The sequence below is a fragment of the Marmota flaviventris genome, chromosome 5 (genome assembly GCF_047511675.1).
Source record: "Marmota flaviventris isolate mMarFla1 chromosome 5, mMarFla1.hap1, whole genome shotgun sequence".
In the NCBI taxonomy this organism is placed as follows: Eukaryota; Metazoa; Chordata; class Mammalia; order Rodentia; family Sciuridae; genus Marmota; species Marmota flaviventris.
Genome location: NC_092502.1, coordinates 28,387,785 through 28,403,331, shown reverse-complemented (window position 1 = coordinate 28,403,331; position 15,547 = coordinate 28,387,785). Strand labels below are relative to the sequence as shown.

General features: G+C 42.3%; 1 protein-coding gene, 1 long non-coding RNA gene and 1 other non-coding gene across 3 annotated transcripts in view; 2 read left to right on the top strand and 1 right to left on the bottom strand.

The window, feature by feature from the left end:
- Positions 1-10,119: 10,119 nt before the first annotated feature.
- On the bottom strand, positions 10,120-11,318 carry LOC117794800 (uncharacterized). The gene is made up of 2 exons (XR_004618671.2): positions 11,244-11,318; positions 10,120-10,407 (listed from the first exon to the last, which is right to left on the bottom strand). It is a non-coding gene; the product is annotated as an uncharacterized lncRNA (long non-coding RNA).
- Positions 10,204-10,406, top strand: LOC114095508 (small nucleolar RNA SNORA73 family). Its single transcript, XR_003583267.1, has one exon. It is a non-coding gene; the product is annotated as a small nucleolar RNA SNORA73 family (small nucleolar RNA).
- Positions 11,319-12,235: 917 nt separating the features above from the next.
- The window catches only part of G3bp1 (G3BP stress granule assembly factor 1), a 38,128-nt gene continuing 34,816 nt past the window's right edge, over positions 12,236-15,547 (top strand). Inside the window, exon 1 of the mRNA XM_027938689.2 lies at positions 12,236-12,344. The gene's annotated coding sequence lies outside the window, so the exon portion shown is untranslated. The remainder of the gene's footprint in view (positions 12,345-15,547) is intronic.

The following is a 15,547-nucleotide window of genomic DNA, read 5'->3' as shown; positions in this document are numbered from 1 at the left end:
TAGGGTCACTTTGTCCTTTGATATTCCCTGCCAGAGGTTCAGTCTAAGTAGTTTTTTTAAAAAAGATCTCTCTTCTACAGAACTGTTTGGAGAGCTTATTAAAAACTCAGACACCTGCAGGGCATGGTGGTGCTTGCCTGCAATCCCAGTGACTTGGGAAACTGAGGCAGAAGGATGGCAAGTTAAAGGCCAGCCTAAGCAATTTAGTGAGGCCCTAAGCAACTTAGCAAGACCCTGTCTCAAAATTAAAAATTAAAAAGGATTGGAGATGCAGTTCAGTGTTTAAATGTCCCTGGGTTTTATCCCCAGTACCAAAACCAAAAAAAAAAAAAACACCAAAAAACAAACAAACAAACAAAAACTCACACCTCACCCTCATCCTAGATACACTACCCTCTAATTTCAAGATGTACTGTTTTTCAGTCCCCTTCCTTGCGTTGGTCTGGGAAATCTGGCTGAGGAAAATTATAGTTTTTTTTTTTTAATTTACTTTTTTATTTTTATTTTTGCCATGCTGGGGATTGAACCCAGGGCCTGATGCATGGTAGGCAAGCACTCTATCACTGAGTTATATCTCAGCTGTAATAGCCCTAATACCCTTTGAGAAAATGTACTGGTTATTGATTTATTGTCTCTCAGCTCCCATTCATCCTTTTTGCCTACTCTAAAAAATGGATCTAAACTCTTTAAAAATTTTTATCCCTTTGCCTGCTGGAAGGATATCAAGCTGTTTCAGTAAGTCTCTGTCACCTAGTTCATATATGCTTGTGTTAGGGAATACAAAGCAAGGACACTGCAGTGAATAAGACAGATACGTACTGAGAGAGACACTGAAGGAAGATTTTCCTCTGTGGTTTCCCCATACCAGACTTCTGAGGACAGCCTCTCCCGTGTACAGGGACCCATGGCACCTGGCAGCAGGTAGCTTCCCCAGTACCCCCTGTATGTGTTTGTATAGCACAGTGCTTCCAGAGAGACCCTCTCTGCGAACAGCTTTCTCCAGCATCCTGGAGGATAGTTTTCTAGCCTAGAAGGCGATTTTCTAGCATTTTCCACCAGAACAGTACCACAGTCACTTCCCTGCCATTGAGTGGGCCACAGCTATGCCCTCTCCACCAGGGTCTGGATTTCAGAGTGTAGAGTGTGTAGAGGGCACTCTTCCTTAGATGGTCTGTCTTAACTGGGCCATGGCAGCTCCTTACATCTGCTATTTTTTTAATATTCTTTAGAGCTTTCCTTCCTCTTATTAGCCAACCTGTTATTACTATAGTCCCATTATCTTTAAAGTTCCCTTGTCCAAATTACAGAGTGGTTTCTGATTAACTCTGATACAGAGAAAGACAACAAGTTGCTTACTTCAAAGAAGAGGTTAACAGATCTACTCTTGGCCTAAATCCAAGGAACACAAATGAAAGATAAGTCTAGGCCAGCCCTCATCACTGGCTTGCACTGGCCCTGGGTGAGGAAGCCAGCTGTAGCACGCTGAGTGAAAGGCATGGATGTTGGAGCCTGTCTTCATCTGCTAGGGCTTCCAGAACAAAATACCACAGATTAGGTGGTAGTTATTGTGAGAAATTTCTTTTCTCACAGTTCAAGATAAAGGTACCAGCCCATCTGGTTGCTGGTGGTGGTCTCTTTTCCTGACTTGCAGTCACCTTCTGCACACAGCAGAGAGTGAGAGCTCTGGTGACTCTTCCTTTCCTATATATAGGGCACCAGCCCTGTCAGTTTAGGGCCTTCATATTGTGACCTCATATTACTACCTCACTGTTATCACCTCTTCACAGGTCCTGTCTCCACATAAAGTCCCATTGAGGGTTAGGGCTTACGAATTTTGGAAAGCACACAGAGCAGAATCTTAACAGACCAGGGTTTGAATCTCAGCCCTATCATTTACTAGTTGTATGACCTTAGGCAGAGTAATTTACTTCTCTAAGCCTAAATATCCTCATTTATAAAATGGAGATAGTTAGGATGATTATACAATTTTTGATCTAAACCTTCTGAGACAGAAAATTTTGCCAGGCATATATCATGATCCATTCAGGCAAACCAAGGGTACATTGTTCTATCAAAGAAACCTCTTTGCAGTACTATTGGAATAAATGTGTGCAAACTACTTAGCACAATGCTTGCACATGGAAGGCACTAAAAAATCTAAGAATTCTCCTAAGTGCTAGGCCCACCTTGTTGGCACTGGGTTTGCTTTTCCTGACAAAATACCCCTTGATCCTCTACCCCCTCTCTGCCTGCCAGAAATTCCTAAAGCTGGAAGGAAGGGAGGGAGGGAGGAGAGAGGAAGGGAAAAAGAGAAGGTGGGGAGCAATGATGCTGGCAACCTTAGTCCAGCAAAGGCAAGTGGATGGTCTTAGCAGACTGCACTGGGGTTGGGGATAGCAAGGTTGCAGCGGGCCAGAGAAAGGAAATCCAGCTCAAAGGCTGTAGTGCACCAGGAAAGCAATCCAAGTCAGAGTGTATGGCTTAGAGAACTGAGAAGGGGGAAGTTAAGCAGAGAGAAGGAAAGAGCAATTTAATGAGAACACAGCATTATGGAGATGACAGGTGAAGATCTATTAAAGAAGAGGATGTATAGGATTATAGTTCCTCTGTGAACATATACATAAATTCTATGTATTTACTCCCAAATTTAAAGTAAACTACAGCTGTTACTAGAACTTATCTTGAATTGAGTGCAGGATTACAGGCAGGATTCCAATGTACACAGTTTAAAATTTTTCAAATAGCACAAGATGGTACAGGTAAAAATAAGTCTTCCTTCTACTCTACCCTTACCTCCACCACTGAGCCACATTTCGGCTCTCCCCATCTGAAACAAAAGGCCTGCTAAATACATGCACTGAACTTTAACCCTGTTTTCTCACTTTATAAGAATCTTAGAAATTGTACTTAGTAATACACATAGATCCCTCTCATTCTTTTTTGTTTTTAATATTTTTTTAGTTATAGATGGACACATTATCTTTATTTTTATGTGGTGCTGAGGATCGAACTCAGTGCCTGACACATGCAAGGCAAGCACTCTACCACTGAGCCACAGCCACAGTCCCCTCTCATTCTTTTTAATGCCATGAATGTCCTATTATTCAGTTGTACCATAAATTGTTTCATCAGTCCCTATGGTAGAAATCATCGGTTGACAAATTCAATAACCATTTCCAATTTCTTTTTTCTCTCTCTCTCTCTTTTTTTTTTTTTTTTTTTTTGTGATGTGCTGGATTAAACCCAGGGCTTTGTGCATGGGAGGCAAGTACTCTCCCAACTGAGCTTTATCCCCAGCCCCATTTCCAATTTCTTTACTCTTACTGCTAGAGAGGTTGGGATCCCTTAATACTTGCTTTTCCACCCTCCCAGGCAGCCACAGGTGTACCCACATAACATGGCTCTGGGACAATGATACAAAAGAAAAGTTTGCCAGGAGGATTCTGGGAAAGCTTTTCTTTTGGTACCAGGGATTAAATCCAGGGGTGCTTAACCACTGAGCCACATCCCCAATCCTTTTTTATTTTGAAACAAGGTCTCGCTAAATGGCTGAGGCTGGCTTTGAACTTGCAGTCCTCCTGCCTCAGCCTTCAGTGTCACTGGGATTACAAGTGTATGCCACCATACCCATTCTGGGAAAGCTCTTGCCTTCCTCATAAAGGAAACATACACCACTCCTTTGCCTTTCCTGCCTGGAACACTATAATGTGACTGATATGTAGAGTAAAAGGGCACCATTTTGTCACCATGAAGGAAATGCCAGGAGAATCACAGTTGAGTCTGACACTGAACCAATGCCAGCTATAGCTGTTTTCTAGACTTGTTATATGAGAAATGTAAGCCCATCTTTATTCCTACTGCTGGTAATACTTTGTTACTTGCCCCGACTAACAAACATATAGATTGTTTCCAATCATCGAATGCTGTTAATAATGTAATGACAATTCATATATATATGCCTTTGCTTATGGCAGCACATGCCTGTAATCCCAGCAACTAGTGAGGCTGAGACAGGAGGATCACAAGTTTAAGGCCAACCTTGGCAATTTATCAAGGCCCTTATGCATACAATAAATTTCAAAAAACCCAGTTTGTGGTATTTTGTTATAGCAGGTCATGGATAAAGACACTGGACATAGTTGGGATAGCGAAGATCTCAACAAATCAGTCACCAGTTCCTCAAGCCATCTGCTTAGAAGAGACACATCTACCTTCTACTCACATTTTTCTAGCAAAGCAGGGCACATAGTCACGCCTACATTTGTGTATGTTTGAGTGCGTGTGGTATGGTGCTGGGGATTGAACCCAGGGCCTCAAACATTGAACCCATGCCTCACATACTTTACCACTAAGCCACATTCCCAGTCCAGTCATACCTTTGTTTGCTACCGTGGATTGAATCTAGGGGTGCTTTATCACTGAGTTATATCCCCAGTCCTTTTTATCCTTTTGTTTTGAGACAGGATCTTGCTAAATTTCTGAGACTGGCCGGGAACTTGTAATCCTCTGGCATTAGTCTCCCCGAGTTGCTGGGTTTACAGGTGTGCAACCACTATGCCTGACCTGTTATGCCTATCTTTAAAGGGTCAGGAAAGCATAATAATCCTCCTAGGTGCCTGGAAGGAAGAGAAATAGCAAAGTCAGGAGACAACACCACTGACTGCCTTCCACGGGGCACTTTAGATAAGCACTGTCTGGGCACCACAGTCCCCAACACTGCTTAAGTGAACTCCCAATACGGCAGCCAAGAGTCAGAAAACCTTTGTTGGCTGCCCTCTGGTTTTTAGATTCTCTTTCAGAGTCCTCTAGACTTCAGGGTTTTAAAGGTATGTTTAACGAGACAAGCTCATATTCATTTTCCAGCATTTCAGGCAGTTAACCTCTGTGAACCTCTTTCTTCCCCTGTAAAATAAAGGTAATTATTAGATCTACTTGGTACTGTTGTGAGAAATAAAAACACTCATAAAACATTCAACCTTGTGACTAGTGCACAATAAATACCCAGGAACTACTTTTTGGATTATGACAATTTTTTTTAATTGTACAGTATATAAAAAGTTTTTTAATATAAAAAAATTATAAAACAATACACGTAAAGAAAAAGTGCCTTTAAAACCCTTACGATCACTCTCTTTCACAGACATAGCAATTGCTATCAAATTGTTGTATATACATTCAGATGTTTTTCTATTATCAAACAATAATTTAGTTTAATGATCTTTTCAACTCTAGAATCAGACCACACTTTGTTCCATAAAATACAATGTGCTCTCTGGGGGCTGGCTCAGTGGTAGAGCGCTTGTGTAGTATGTGTAAGGCCCTGGGTTCGATCCCCAACACCACATGAAAAAAAAATAGAAATAAAGATACTGTGTCCATCTACAACTAAAAAATAAAACTAAAAAAATACAATGTATTCTCATAAGCAGAGAACAGAAGGGTTTGCTTTTAAAGACAGAAAAGACCTGTAGAAAACAAAAACCAAAAAGCAGATGAGTCATTTCAAAGTTACTTTCCATGTAAGATGGGCACAGGGAAACAGAGCAATAGAAAAAGAATGGGTCAGTTAACACCAGATTGCTTCAGGTTACCTTGTTTGGTGGTGTGTAAGGATTAAGGCAGAGGGAATCTCATTATCATGACAATTGAAACAGGCTAATAGAAGAAATTTGGCTATTATCTCAAATCCTGATTTCTCTGGAAGGTCAGATAAACTTGGTAACTGGAACTTTAGCATGAGTGGGTCCATTTTTTTTTTCAAAGAGAGAATTTTAATATTTATTTTTTAATTTGCAGCAGACACAACATCTTTGTTTGTATGTGGTGCTGAGGCACGCATGCCAGGCAAGCGCGCTACCGCTTGAGCCTCATCCCCAGCCCAAAGGGGTCCATTTTTTTTTTAACCTGGTCTGTTGGGGCCCAGAGCAGTAGTTTAGTTTAAAACAACAATTTCCTATAACATTTTTTTTTTCCTTCAATTTTAAGACATTATTTTACTAAGTCACACAGACTGGCCTTAAACTTGTGTTTTTCCTTCTACAACCTCCTGAGTGGTTGGGATTATAGGTGTGAGCCACCGTGCCTGGTGAGATTCATGTTTTGTATATAATGTTGTTACATATATTTTCTATGTATATGAATATACATAAACATGGATATGCATTTTTTTTTTATTTTTTAGTTGTAGATAGATATAATACCTTTATTCTTACGTGGTACTGAGGATGGAACTCAGAACTCCACATGTGAGAGGCAAGTGCTATACCATTGAGCTACAATCCCAGCCCCTATGCATATATTTAAACTAGATTAATCTCTCAATTGCTGCATAAACAATATAGCAAATTTAGCTATTCCCTTGTTGACATTATTTCCCTGTTTATTATTTTAAAAATTACAAACAATGCTATCTTTGTTCTCTCTATATGTATGGGAGAGTTTCTTCAGAATGAACACCAAAAAGTAGCATTTCTATTTCCTACAATATGTGGATTTAAAATTTTCAGAGGGCTGGGGTGTAGTTCAATGGTAGAGCACATGATCAGCATGCTCAAAGCCCTGGCTTTGAGCCCCAATACCATACACATACAAAAAACTTAATAGATGCTTTCGAATTGCTCTCTGAAAGACCATGTCAATTTACATTATGTATTAACCATAATAATTATTTCCCTGCACTTTTGCTAACATTTGACATTAGTAATCATTTTTCAAAATTTGATGGAATGAGCATATATATAGCACTCTACCACTGAGCCACATCCTCAGCCCTTTTTATTTTGTAGTTTGAGACAGGGTCTCGCCCAGTTGCTGAGGTTGGTCTCAAATTTTCGATCCTCCTGACTCAGCCTCCTTAGTCTTTGGGATTACAGATGTGAGCCACTGTGCCTGACTGGGCTTCAAATTTATAGTGATAAAAACCTGATGCTGAGGTCTGGGATTGTGGCTCAGTGGTAGAGCACTCGCCTAGCACGGGCGCAACCCGGGTTCAATTCTCAGCACCATATAAAAATAAAGGCATTGTGTTGTGTCCATCTACTCTCTTAAAAAATAAAAAAGAGGGAAGACCTCTCCCCTTCTTCCTCTGGGAGAAGTCTTTAAAAAACAAAACAAACAAAAAAACCTGATGCTGAATACCAGTTCCACCACTTCCAAGCAATGTAATCTTGAGTTAGTCATCAAAACTTTCTCAACTGGAGTTGGTTTTTGTGAGGATGAATGGAAAAATAGACTGGCACTCTGCCTGACATGTAGTAGTGTTTGACACAATGTTATTTAGCCTTGTCTAAGCCACAGGAAGTAAGGACTCCTAAAGGTGTATATGTGCCAAATGTGCAAAGGACTTTGTCTTGGACTCCATAACTTTCAAACCACTTGGAAATCTGTCTCTGTAGGATTACTTGATGCCATGCCTAAGGGGGAAAAATAATCCCAGCCTTTCAGGAGTTTCCCAGGAGACAATGTCCCTGTAGTCAGGGCTTTATCCTCCTTCTGGGCAGTATTAACAAGTGGGTAAAATAACATGGACTTGGAAATCAGAGTTGTAGCTTCTAGGCCTAGTTGTGTGATCTTGGGCAAGTTACTTAACATCTTTGAATTTGTTTCTGTACTTGAGAAATGGAAAAGAGGGGCTTGTGAATATTAAATGAGGGTTTTTTTCTTGACAAAAATACTAGCAAGAAGCCTGGCTCATGATCAGTGCCCCACAGTTTGAGGATATGTATTTGCAGACAGTCAAAGCCTGAGGGGGAAATTCAATTAGGCATGAATTTCTAAGCCAGTAAAGTTCTCTTTGAGAGCACTTTCCCCTCCAATTAACAGATAGGTTCTCACTGTGTGGCCTAGGTTGGCTTCAGCACTGGCCTCAGCCTTCCCAGCAGCTGGGAGTACAGGTGCAGCTTCAAGTTCTCTTTGGATCTTTGGGAAGAAGCAAGAGGAAAAGAGGTTAGCAGGCCAGAAGAGGCAGATTACAACTTTGATGCCTCATTTTCAAGACCCTTCACGTACCCACCCACAAGAGGTAATAGAGTATTCTATCCTGTTTAAAGATCAAAATCTGTCTATTGTAATTCCTTATGTTATTCATAATCTGTAATTAACATTAATTTTTATGAAAACTAATAGACACATTAAAAATAAATCATACATTACCAAAGAGTACAGAATGAAAACAGCCTTTTTCCTGTCCTGGCTGAAGTTCATCTCCCTGTTAGGAATCATTAACAGTTTCCTGTGACTTATGCATATACAGCAAAACCATACAGGAATGTGTACATATAACTACAGCAATACTCATGTCTTAATAGAAAATGTCATCCCTCTACCCCTTTTTACCCAAATGCTATTAGGCATTCTCTCCCTAATATTCTGCACTTTGCTTTCTTAATATCTTCTGGAGATCATTCTATAACTGAACATGTAGATCTGCTCTCATTTTCCGTATGATTGCATGAGAATCCCCTGCAAATATACTGCACTGTAGTATTGTTTCTAATTGCCCTGTGTAGTCAGACATTTGAGCTATTTCCATTCTACTACAAAGAATACTGCAGTGAGTATTTTTAATCACCCTTCACGAATGATTTACTATGTTGGGTTAAACTGATCAGACGATTTCTTACCTAATATTTCCCATTCACTGCCTGTCATACTATCTTCTGAGGTCTTGCTCATGTTTCCCGCCCCCCCCCCCCCCCCCAATTCTCTGAGATTTGAGAAGAACCGGCAGAAAGAGCAAGGTGAAGTAGCGTTGTGCAGGGGTTTGCAGATTTTGCTTTGTGGTGGAGATAAAAGACCAGAAAGAGGCCAGGGACTTTCCCTTAGAAGACTGAGATATCTTGACTAGGGTTTCTTAGCCACAGCACTGTTGATTTTTTGGGTGGATAATTTTTTGTTGTTGTTATGGGGTCACTCTCCTGTGCATACCTGGCCTCTATCTGGTAGATGCCAATAGCCCCCCTACCCAATTGTGGCCATGACCCCCACCCCTACTCCAACCACTGCTTTAGACAATTCATTAGTGGTAAGTTATTCATGGAACATTTACCAAGTATTAAGTATCCAGCATCTGGAGCTCAAGGGTTTCTAATCTGGGTGGGGAAACTACTACAGGAGAATGCCAACTTGCTTTCTCTCCTCTGGGAGACAACAATAGACATCTGAGATGTCCTGCCAACTTCTCCCCCATTATCCATTCCCCCTTCCTTCATATTAGCTTCATTGCTCCCAATCTAGTGGATTCCCTAGAGGTTAATGACTCTTATTTTAAATGTAGCACTTTCCCTACACTTATATACCTATTTTAACCTACAGAAATCTCAATTAACAATTGTTAATCCAACTAACAACTGGAGACAGAACCCAACTGTATAGTTTCACCTTATTTTTAAATCTGCTGCATTTAATATTATATGCATATCACCTAAAAATTTGCCAATTGATGAACATTTGTTTTCAAGCATTCTGATAATGCTGCAGAACACCTTGGTACCTGTGTTTGTCAATAAATGTGGCTAAAAAGTATTGTTGTTTTGGAGGAATGTACATAATTCAGGCCACTTGGGTTATATTACCAATCCATAAATGTAAAATTTTGCCCATCTGCACTCATTAGCCTTACAGTTCCGGGAGTCATCTAGGAAACTGAAGTCTCCACTGTGCATGCATCATGCCATTGCTTTCTGTGCTTATCGATACGCCAGGAGAGTTAGTGCCCCAGGTATTTTCATTCTTTTTAGCCAACTGAGACTCAGTCATGTGAAACATCAGTTAAAAAAATAATATTGAGATCCAAATCTATAGGTAGAGAGTTTTCTCATCTGCTTGAGCTTATCGTTTCCCAGTTCAGTGATGAACAACCTCAACAAGAGGATCCACCCCACCTGAAAGTCAGGGTATCACACCCGGTCAAGAAGGAGAAAGCGAAGGAGCATCTGAAATCTGAGCTTCAAGGGCCTGACCTGGAAGCTAATTTCCAGGAACTGTGTGAGGCCAAAAGTGCAAGGTTGAGATGGTTCTGATGCCAAGCATGGAATTCTATCAAATGTAGAACCCCTTAAAATGCCAGAAGCAATTTAAGTGCCATTATGGGTTGAAAAGAAGACAATCTAGAGCCACGCATGCAGTCTTGATATTACAACCTTGATTGCTAAAATTATCAATAAAGTTTTACAGTTTTCTGGGGGAAAACAGTTGCAATCTCTTCCAACGTGGATAACCCGGGAGGTCACTCTCCCCGGGCTCTGTCCAGGTGGCATAGGGGAGCACAGGGCTCTGCCCCATGATGTACAGTCCCTTTCCACAACGTTGGAGATGAAGCTGGGCTTTGTGTCTGCACCTGCATATTCCTACGACTTCTCAGAGTCTGTGGACTATGACTGAGGAGGCAAACCATGCAGGAAACAATATCTAGAAAAAAAAAAAAGTTGCAATCTCTTAGTCCGTTCTTTTAAGAAACTTTTCAGGTGTTCCCCATTGCCCTCAGATTAAAGCCCAAGTTCCTTGGCATGGCTAGCACTATCTCAGAGTTTCTTTAACTCTAGAAAACTTTCAGCGGCGTGTCTCTGTGCGCAGTTTCCTCTCTGCTTGCAGAACTTGGTGGTGCCTGTTTCCGGGGTCAGCGCAGCGTCTGACTGTTGAATAGGTGACCCCGACTGCATTTCAACCAACTCCGACCCCAGCACCCGGAGATCTCAATGCCTGAATGAGCCGGAATGATGCGGAAGTGCGGCCTTACTGGCCGCCAAAGGAACTTTTCATGTCGCTCCTGGGCCTCCCCGCGTGAGTTTCGGACCCGGGTCTGGTCCCTGGAAGGACGCGAGTGGGCATCGCCCGGGTCGCACCAGGTTGCTGCTGGGTTGGAGCGCCCCCTCTACTTTTGTGCCGACAGGTACGCTCCATGTTACTTCATTTTAAAAAAATTGCAGCAAAACTTAACCGGTGACCCTCCCGCATTGTCAGATGTTTGGAAAGACAACGGGGCCGGGGCGTGTCCATGTCTAGCACGTGGGAACCAAAGCTATTTCCACATAAAATACTCCTGGTGACCAACAGAGGGCCCAGCAAAATACCGAGACCGGACAGAAGCGGGTTGGGGCTCCTTAACCCGTGAAGTGTTTCGGGAAGATCTTTAGGATGTCCGCATAGGACTTGGCAAGTTACCTTTTAAAAGCATAACGCCACGAAGTAATAGCACCCCTCACCCACAGCAATAAGAAAACGGAGTGACAATGGTGGTGACTCACAGGATGTTGCATGGAGGCCAAAACTTGATCGGAGAATATAAAAACTGCCATTTTTTTTTCAGTAACAACCCCCAAAAACTTCACTGAAAGATCCAGGAATCGACGATGGGGCCAACCTGTAGCAGCACCTGCCAAGAAGCAACCGGATGGAAATGCAAATTCTCAAACTCAATAGCTTTCGCGTCTGACCTTTTTACAGGACCTTGCATACACACAGCTACTCTTTTCTTAGGCTTTCCTATAACAGTTGCCCAACAATAGTGCTGACTAATGGTAAGAGCCAGCAAGTACTCTCAGCGCACGGAAATGAAAAAAGTTGTAATAAGGATGATAAATTTAAAAAAAACAGAAACTTTGCCATTTGGATCCTTGGGTACCAAACTGTGCGGAAAGGCGGGAGAAGGAGTCTCAGGGTCCGGACCCAAGGGAAGTTAAGAAAGGAAAGGGAACAGAAACCGGGGTCAGCCTCATAACCGCCACAGAGGGTCCAGGAGGCGCTGGGTTTCTGCCTTTTTGGAACAGTCCAGCCCCCGTGTCAATCAGCTCCTTCCGGCATTGTGATTGGTCTGGGCCTTTCTTGGCTTCCCCAGTGCCCACCTCCTAGTTGCTTGGGGTTTACTTCCCCAAAGTACACGGGTCCCACCTTGTGGAGCAACCGCTCCTGCAAGGAAAACGGATCTCCGCCCAGGGGAAGACATTTTAACCAATGAGAGCAGTCCCCTGTAGTTATTGGCTACCCTGGATATCGGTCAAAGAACTGCCCACCCTCCTTCCCTGTGTGCTTTCAAGTTATTGGCCTTTCTTAGTGCCAATCCCTTATAGGGAAGCAGGATCCTCACGGTCTTATAGGCATGAGTCAAAGCCAATCAAGAGCCACGCCTTCATCCTGAGTCGGTACCCAATTGCTATTCGAAGAGCTCAGAGGACGCAGTCGGGATTGGTCCTCCGCTACCCCGACCTGGCCGCAACAAGTTAGGCTGAATCACGGTTATATAGACCGGCGGCGGAGCACGCGTGTGTGCGGACGCACTTGCGTGAGGGATTCCTGCCACCTTCTGTGCTGTGGGGCAAAGCTTGTTCCTCTCCCGCTCAGCCGCGCAGGTACGCTGGGGTATGGGCGGGACAGTGCGGCCTAAGGACGAGGACCAGTTGGAGCGGTGGTGAAAGAGAGGAGAAGTCAGAGACGCGCCCGCGAGCCGCATACCCCCACCCCCACCCCAACGGCCGCCGGCGCGCGCGGCGGACGACGAGTGCGCGGCGCCTCCCCAACCCCCGCTGCCTGGAGCGCGTGGCCAAGTCCACCGCGTGCGCGTGCCGCGTCCAACGGCCACGCGGGGCGGGAGCGAGCAGCTGCCGCCGCCAGGGCCCCTTGGCGATCTCGCGGCCTGGGGGCTTTGCGCGGCCCGCTGGCCAGCTTTTCCCGCCTGTCTTATAAGCCACGCGCCGGGTAGTCTTTCCTCGCTTGGTCACCGAGCTACGGCTCGGCGGAGATCAGGAGGGTTTTTTTGTTTTTTCTTAATCTGGGAATGGGGACAATACTGAAGCGTGATAACTCTTTAGGCCCGCAAAGCAGAAGTGCCGCTTTCTGGCTTTACAGGAGTTAGCATTGAGGGAACAGCGAGTGCTTGGAGAGTTAGTGACAATAGTACCTAGGATTCTAATCCCTCACTGTGCCAGGCACTGTGCTGAGCCACTTATCTACTTCATGTGATTCTCACAACGACCTAATGGGGTAGGTGCGATTTTTCTTATTTCATCGCGACTAGGGCACAGAAGTGGAGTGACCTGTTCAAAGGCACTCAGACGGCAAGGGAACGGTATTTGGATCTGTGTTCTTTGGGTTCCGAGCCTTCCAACCCAGCTTATTATTTGCTTCAGCTTTGTGCGCACCCTGGGCACCTTTGCCCCTTGAGCACTTTCCCCTGAGGTCAGCCTCAGCTTTGAAAGGCCAACTGCAGAGAAGACTGCAGCAGCGTATTTATACAGGCCAGTCCTAGGACTTTCCAGGGAGACCTGGGTTGGTAGTGGGATTATGACAAAGGAAAGGCTACTTCCCTACCCGTATTTGTACAGTCGATAGATGTGACCGATCAGCTTCTGGAAAAAGTAAAGAATGAGTAAATGCAAATGAGCATGGACAGTGTTCCGGCTCAGATTTGAAAGTCATAACAGGGTGATGGGAAATTCCCGCCAGCAGAAGTTAGACTCTGATAGTAGACCTTGAATCTTTTTCCTTTTTTTTTTTTTTGTGGAGGAAGAACTTGGAGATTATCATTACAATAAATTAATTAAGAGAACGAGGTTCAAAATGAATTTCAGATCTCACCAGAGACTTGGGCTAAAATTTGAAATTGGAATGGAAAGGTGCCCCCTTAGAGTATAAACTGGATCACTGTAGGTGAGTAACCAGTGATTGTGATTTATTGAAAAGTATACTTAGGGCAGTTTAGGGTCTTTCGTCGATAAGTCTGTCTACATTCAGAATTTTTTTTGCATTTATCCTACTAGAATTCTATCTATATGCAAAGACCCCTTTCTTACCTTTCAAGAACTTGAGTTTGTTTTTCTTGTACAGTTGTCATTTTAGATTATTTTAAACACAGTATACTCCTTGGTTTTATAAAGTAAGTGTTCCTATGTTTCTAGATTCACATGATTAACTATATAGCACAAAATTTTCGGGGCCAGTTCTGTGTTAATTTGAAATTGACTTCCATGTAAAGAAGTTAAAAAGTCAGGTAGTTTAGTATTTATAAATGTATTTACCAAGTAGTTACCTTTTGTTTCTTACCAGAAAGTAGCAATATATTGTACAGACAAGTTCATACCTTTGTTGGTGTTACTATAAATAACAGATTGCTTTGGATTATAACATTGTTTTACTTGAAACTTGCACTCTGCTGTTCAGGTTAGCCTACCTTCTATACATAGGTTACCTATTCAGTTTGCATTTTATCTTAAGTTTGAATAATTTATTAAAAGTTAAAATAATGACTTACATTTAGAGGCTGGGGTTGTAGCTCAGTGGTATGAGCACTTGCCTAGCACATGTGAGACACTGACTGGGTTTAGTCCTCAGCACCACATTAAAATAAATAAATAAAATAACCACTTACATTTAAAGTATTAAGTTTGTTCATCTAACTTTATTATTGCTCCAGGCAAAATATATCAGAATGAAAACACATTAGGCATTAGTTAATTGAGGGAAATTTTCATTAATTTCACCTTCAGATATTAAAAACAAACCTGTACTTTTATTGGCTTCAGGCAAATGGTTATCAGGTGGGCAGGAATATGAACATTATATGATTATTTCACAAATTGCTATTGTCACGACCTGTGCTCTAGTTTGTCAAGAACAAGTGAATGGCTTTGGTGGCAGGCACATGCTTGTAATCCCAGCTGCCAGGAACACTGCGGCAGGAGGATCACAAATTTGGCAAATTTTTTTTTGAGACACTTTCAAACTAAAAAGAGGTGCAGATGTAGTTCCAGTTATAGGACCCCTGGGTTCAATCCTCAGTACCCTCCCTCCAAAAGTGAATTGAAGTAAATTGGGATAATAGAGTAGTATAAGACTTTGTCCCCTTACTTCTCACCCAAGACATAGGTTATTCTGTGCATGGTCCTGGGAATCAAACCCAGGGCCTCAAGTATGCCAGACAGACACAACTACTGAGCCACGTCCCCAGCCTTAGGCTAGTTTTGTTGGAGTTCAGTCCTTTCAGTCCGAGTTTCTAGCAGAAAAGAGGCAGTTCTTTAACTCCGTTTGCTTTTCAGCTGACAGATCATTACAGAAACATTAGGAGACTTTGGTAATGTTTGTTCTTGACCTATGGTGAAGTATTTGTTGTTGTTACTTAACATGGATTTTTTTTGTTTAATAACTTGTTTTAGTACTTTACAGGGAAAGTGAAGGACACAAAATTTTACATTTTTATAGCTTTATAATTGTATATAGTTCTTAGGATGAAAATGTGATCAATGTTAAAAGTGAGATTTAATATAAAGCCTGAATTTGTTATTAAAACCATTTTTAAAATTTTTGTCAATTTAATAAAATTGCTTGATCTTTTTACATTTTGCGAATTGGTTGGATATTTAAAAATTACCGACCTTAAGTAGGCATTGTGTACTCTTCATCTAATTAAATTGTGCATTTTGATGGCCTTGGATAAAACTATTACTCTGCAAAAGATATAATAGCAAAACCCCCTCCCCCCACTAGTCTTTTGGCAACAGTTAGTGCAAAAAACCTGTAACTGTCCCTCCAAGCTCTGCAGTTAAATTTAGATTCAGCA